The 5,833-nt window shown below is 36.7% G+C and overlaps 5 non-coding genes across 5 annotated transcripts; 1 reads left to right on the top strand and 4 right to left on the bottom strand.

The window, feature by feature from the left end:
- Window positions 1-538: 538 nt before the first annotated feature.
- On the bottom strand, window positions 539-612 carry TRNAD-GUC (transfer RNA aspartic acid (anticodon GUC)). Its single transcript has one exon. It is a non-coding gene; the product is annotated as a tRNA-Asp (tRNA).
- A 358-nt stretch (window positions 613-970) lies between these two features.
- On the bottom strand, window positions 971-1,052 carry TRNAY-GUA (transfer RNA tyrosine (anticodon GUA)). The gene has a single exon. It is a non-coding gene; the product is annotated as a tRNA-Tyr (tRNA).
- A 507-nt stretch (window positions 1,053-1,559) lies between these two features.
- Window positions 1,560-1,631, bottom strand: TRNAT-GGU (transfer RNA threonine (anticodon GGU)). The gene has a single exon. It is a non-coding gene; the product is annotated as a tRNA-Thr (tRNA).
- Window positions 1,632-4,116: 2,485 nt separating this feature from the next.
- Window positions 4,117-4,187, bottom strand: TRNAG-GCC (transfer RNA glycine (anticodon GCC)). The gene has a single exon. It is a non-coding gene; the product is annotated as a tRNA-Gly (tRNA).
- An 824-nt stretch (window positions 4,188-5,011) lies between these two features.
- On the top strand, window positions 5,012-5,099 carry TRNAS-UGA (transfer RNA serine (anticodon UGA)). Its single transcript has one exon. It is a non-coding gene; the product is annotated as a tRNA-Ser (tRNA).
- The last annotated feature ends 734 nt before the right edge of the window (window positions 5,100-5,833 follow it).

A 5,833-nucleotide genomic window follows, 5' to 3' on the forward strand; every position in this document is an offset into this window, starting at 1 on the left:
TACTTTTTCTTTTCTATATCTCTAACCCACGAGCTTTCTTAATCTTATACTTTCTTAATCTTATACAATTTCCCTTCCTTTTTCTTATAGTTATACATACAATTATGTATGTATTATATGACCAACTTTCACTTTCTATGGGTCACATAGACATCCAAATAAGCAGTAGAAGTGAGATGGGGAAAAGAGGTCTGAAATAAAAAGGGAATACGATTTATGTATGGATTCCGGTAAAATACCGGTACTCTATTCCATAAGAGTGGAATAGGAAATTAAGATGAGGATGGTATCATCATAAAGAAAGATAGAGTAATATAATATCCTAAATTCTACTAATCCACATATCGTATGTGTGTCTTTCTTTATCGATTGGGAGTAGTGAAAAAAAAATTCCTATATGCCCTCCCTCCCTCTTTAATGAGAGATGCAAAATAAAAAAGTGAAGTAAGGGTGCCCTGTGGGTATTTGATCTTGCTCCCTGCCCCTTTTTTTCATGGAAAAAGGAAATATCAATTTCTCCATTCATTGAACCCTAGTTCGGGACTGACGGGGCTCGAACCCGCAGCTTCCGCCTTGACAGGGCGGTGCTCTGACCAATTGAACTACAATCCCCGCGGGGTGTATGGCATACCCATTCTTAAATAGAACCATAAGAAGATTCGATTCGTCTTTCGTACTCTAAGAAATAGACGAATCATATACTACATACCCACATATTATATTATACGTGGGTATAGTGAGAGTGACATAACTAGTATGTCGTGATTTTTTATCACTAAAAATGGATAATAATCCAGCCTTCAATAAGAAAAACTCTTTTGTTTGTAAGAAAGGAATGAGAGAGATATGGATTAGAAAAAAAAATTTCCCTTTTTTCTTTATCTTTTATTTCTATAGATCAGACATTTTATTTTATGGAAGAAAAACAAAAGGATTTAGTTCATACTCACGAAGCCCTAGATTTTTGGTTTGGGCCGAGCTGGATTTGAACCAGCGTAGACATTGTCAACGAATTTACAGTCCGTCCCCATTAACCACTCGGGCATCGACCCAGGAAGAATTTATTCTAGGGTTTTTGCTAATCTATGATTAACCTCCTTTCATAATACTCCCTACCCCCAGGGGAAGTCGAATCCCCGCTGCCTCCTTGAAAGAGAGATGTCCTGAACCACTAGACGATAGGGGCATCACTAGACGATAGGGCCATATACAACCGCTCGTGATTATACTATAATCATAGTATGAGCAGTTTTTTGGAATTGTCAATATACTCGAAAAGTATAAATAGATCCAAAGCAAAGAGTTTTTCCAACTTTTCTGTTATGTTTTCATCTAGGATTTTTTTTAGTTGATCGTTATAGATTAATTCTCCGTGCTTCATTTAGTGTTCATACCAAAAATGCATCCATCCCGCACTAAGTCATAAAATTCTCTAAAAATATAGAGAAAGTTTCAAAAACAAAGAAAAAAAGTGAATCAATTTAGTAGAAAAGTACTCTATCAGATTCGAACCAACGACTTACGTCTTAGCACGAGATTACTCTACCACTAATTTAAAAAGCCCTTTATCGGATTTGAACCGATGACTTATGCCTTACCATGGCATTACTCTACCACTGAGTTAAAAGGGCTTTTTATTTAATTCAAAAATTAGCCACTTGGATTTCCCATTATGGGTCTACTGCATAATGTACATATTATATATATAATATATAGAGATAGAGAGAGAGACATTATGTAGAGATTGTATATGTATATATCGATATCTTGAGAGCTCAAAATAAAATTAATAAAAAAAAACATACCCTACATAACATATCCAACTCTTCTTGGTTCAGGGTTTTCCGTTTCCGAAGACTAGTAAAATAGGCGGATTCTGGAACCCCAAGGATTCAACGGTATATGGATATGGAAAATATAAGATTTCCGATCCTAGCGGGAAAAGGCGGGGAACAGATACCCAATAGGATATAGGATCCTTGGGAGGAACTTTTGGTAATGGCCTTGATCCTCTATGCTATTTTTTATGTGTTCTTAGTTCTATTGAACTTTTTGCATTCTTTTAAACAAGAATCTAATAAACTAGAATTGAGTCAGTGGAAAAAAGGAGAGAGAGGAAAGTGTTAAATGGAGAGAGTCGACTAATCAGAGACTTTTAGGATCTTCTTTACATCAGGTAAATCTGTCGGCCCTGTCCGTTTTTTTTCTTTAAGTTACGACTCTTTGCTGCTTACTTCTATCAAGCCATAGGGAAAGTCTATGATGAATTTGGAAAACTCATCTCACTCTTACTCTATGGCTCGGACTTAATGGGGGAAGAAAACATCTTCCATAATTTCTTTTTTGTTCAATTCTGGACAAAAAAGAAAAGGAAAAAAGGAATTTATAGGGACAGTGTTACCCCCTATATCCCCTAGTTTATATTGTAGGAATAATAAAACAATTTAGCAGTCTGACACACTTACGTCCTTGCAAAGTAAATAATTATTATTGTAGTCGTAACCGTAGAATAGGATCCTAATCAAAATAAATACATTTGGTTCAGGCGCTATTAGCATGGTAAGAAAAGATTTTTTTTACAGACCAGAGGGGCTATCTAAATCCTAAAGTAAAGGCGAGCGATCGAAGTAGAAGTACCAACGGCTCAGTGTCATGAACCTTCTCCATCTGATTCAATAAGGGGGAATTAGCCTTCTTGTCAAATGGCTATCCTTGACAAAGGGTACCATTTATACCATAATCTACAATGTAGCGGGTATAGTTTAGTGGTAAAAGTGTGATTCGTTCTATTAATAACTGAATTTGAAATGATATACTTAAGGCATCCTTAAGTTTTTTATTTTTATATTCCGATGAAAACTTTAGTTCTTATAAAGGATTAAATCCTTTTCCTCTCAATAGCATATTGAGGAAGAATATACATTCTGGCGATTTGTATCCAAAGACTAATTTAAATTGCATCCAAAATAAAAATAGGATTATGAGTACAGAGTCGCGAAGCATAATTTTGCATTGGATTAAGTATTCCAATTTTGAAAATATGAGTAAAGGATCTATGGATGAAGATACAAAAAAGTTGATTTCCAATCGTAACTAAATCTTCTTAAAATAAGGAATAAGGAAGCCAAATAGCTAAAAAACGATAGTTTTGGTTTACTAGAACCATCCGCATATTGTTTCAGCTCGGTGGAAACCCAATTCTTTTCCTCAGGATCTCTTGAATGAAATTAGGGAACGAAGTAAGTAGATTAGATGAATTTAGATAGAATTTCTATCTCCTACTCTATAAGGATCATCTAGAAAGCGGAGAGCTTTGGTTCCATTCAAATAGAAAAGCTGACATAGATGTTAAGTGGTGAGAATATCCATAAAGGAGCCGAATGAAATCAAAATTTCATGTTCGGTTTTGAATTAGAGACGTTAAAAATAATCAACCAACGTCGACTATAACCCCTAGCCTTCCAAGCTAACGATGCGGGTTCGATTCCCGCTACCCGCTCCATTCTGTATAAAAGGAGTATTCTATTTGTCTAGACATGTTAGAGGCTTGTATTCAAGCCTTTTTTGTCCACCAGTTTCTGGTACTCCAGAGCGGAGTAGAGCAGTTTGGTAGCTCACGAGGCTCATAACCTTGAGGTCACGGGTTCGATTCCCGTCTCCGCACTTAGCAGTCTGTATAAAAGGACTATTCTATTTCTCTAGATATGTATGGTAGAGGGGCGTATCCAACCCTTTTTTATTCATTAGTTCCCGGCCCTAGAGGGCAAAATTGAGCAGTTTGCGAAGTCACTTGCCTTCAAAAAAAGAAGGCGCAAGGCCTCTCCCTACCCTGCAGAAAATAAAAATGAAACGAAAGGGACAGTCTACCTCTCCCTTCCCTTTAAAAAAAGTTTGCCCGTTGTTTGTCTCAGTTAATACCCAATTTTTGGAGCTCTGTTGGCGAGTTCTATTTCTGCCTCTGGAGCGCCCTCTTTTTTTGAGTGGGATGCAAAGGAAGGGTAAGATAGTAAGGGATACGGCACTAGACTAACACCTAATTAATACTTAATTTAATATAAGTAGTTAAACAGTTAACTAGACTAAACTTTTTATCATAGTACTTTGATAAATTAAGCGGGCGAGCGGCGGGAATCGAACCCGTATCTTCTCCTTGGCAAGGAGATATTTTACCATTGAACTACGCTCGCTACGGTATATATTTTATAGCGTATATCCGCCTGGGTCGACCTTCTATGTCTGGGTCGACCGTTTCATTTCATTTTCTATTATATTAGAGTTTTCCTTTTTTTATTATCTGTCAATGAATATTCTAATGGGAATGGAATTTCATAATACTGAAAGAGAAGAGCTAGCAATTCGGAACGCAAATTGCGTTTTAATACGTCTCACTATTCTAATTTTTTAGAAGAAATGGCCTTTATTATTTCTTTTTTATGGGGTTAATAAATATTAACCAAATTTCATTTAAGAAATGAGAGAATTCAGAATAGCTACGAGAAAGACTAGTCCAATCCATAATGATGTACCGGAAAATACAACATTTTTATTATTTGACCAACCATCAGGAGAAGCAAATACAAGGGGTACACTAATTACTAAGACTGAGGAAGTCGCAATTAATGCAAAAACAGCTAATTGGAAAGCAATAGTCATATTTCTAATCCTCCAAGCTACCATCAAATAAAGTTGACTACATATTTGATCCCTCACTTAAACCAAAATTGTAAAAAAATACAAGAAGTAGGAGGGGTTTAATCATGAATCCATTGATTCTTCTCTTTAATTCAAATTTATTACTTAAACCGCTTTTTTATTTGGATATGGGGGTGAGAAGAGATTATTTACTCTTTATTTCACAAGCGGGTATAGCGGATCCTGTATCCGTGTATACAGTATACAGAGATATATCGAAAAGGAACTTGTATCTGATATCTTTCTAGAGGCTAATAAATCTTTTTATTTTTTATATGGCTATGTTCTATTTGTAGGAGTAAAATAAGGATTAGGCTGTGGAGAGATGGCTGAGTGGTTGATAGCTCCGGTCTTGAAAACCGGTATAGTTCTAGGAACTATCGAGGGTTCGAATCCCTCTCTCTCCTTTTGCTTATTGAATACGTTTGTTTCTTTCATTTTTATTTATTTTTTTTTTCTGTCCCTTATCTTTCTTTCATAAAAAGGAATGAATGGCTCGGCTAGATGGAATAACCGAGCCAGAACAGAAAAAAAGTAGAACAGGTATAAATAAGAAAATCTTAGTTAAGAGGGTTCATGTAAAGAACAGGTTCCAAATCACGATCGATTCCCTTTTCAAAACCTGCTGCAGCAGCTCGGGCTCTTCCTGCATGCCATAAATGGCCCACAAAAAAGAAGAATCCTAGAACAAAATGAGAAGTTGATAACCAACTTCTAGGAGAGACATAATTAACTGCATTGATCTCGGTAGCTACGCCACCCACGGAATTTAAAGAGCCTAAAGGAGCGTGGGTCATATATTCTGCTGAGCGTCGTTCTTGCCAAGGTTGTATGTCTTTTTTCAACCTACTCAAGTCCAAACCGTTGGGGCCCCTTAGAGGTTCTAACCATGGAGCACGAAGGTCCCAAAAACGCATAGTTTCCCCTCCAAAGATAACCTCCCCAGTTGGGGAACGCATTAGATATTTACCTAAACCTGTGGGTCCTTGAGCGGATCCCACATTAGCTCCAAGACGCTGGTCTCTAACTAGAAAAGTAAATGCTTGAGCTTGAGAAGCTTCTGGCCCGGTGGGTCCATAAAACTCACTCGGATAAGCTGTATTATTGAACCATACAAAACAACAAGCGATAAAACCAAAGA

This window comes from Triticum urartu, unplaced genomic scaffold, assembly GCF_056163025.1.
Source record: "Triticum urartu cultivar PI428250 unplaced genomic scaffold, HENAU_Tu73 scaffold2, whole genome shotgun sequence".
Taxonomy (NCBI): Eukaryota; Viridiplantae; Streptophyta; class Magnoliopsida; order Poales; family Poaceae; genus Triticum; species Triticum urartu.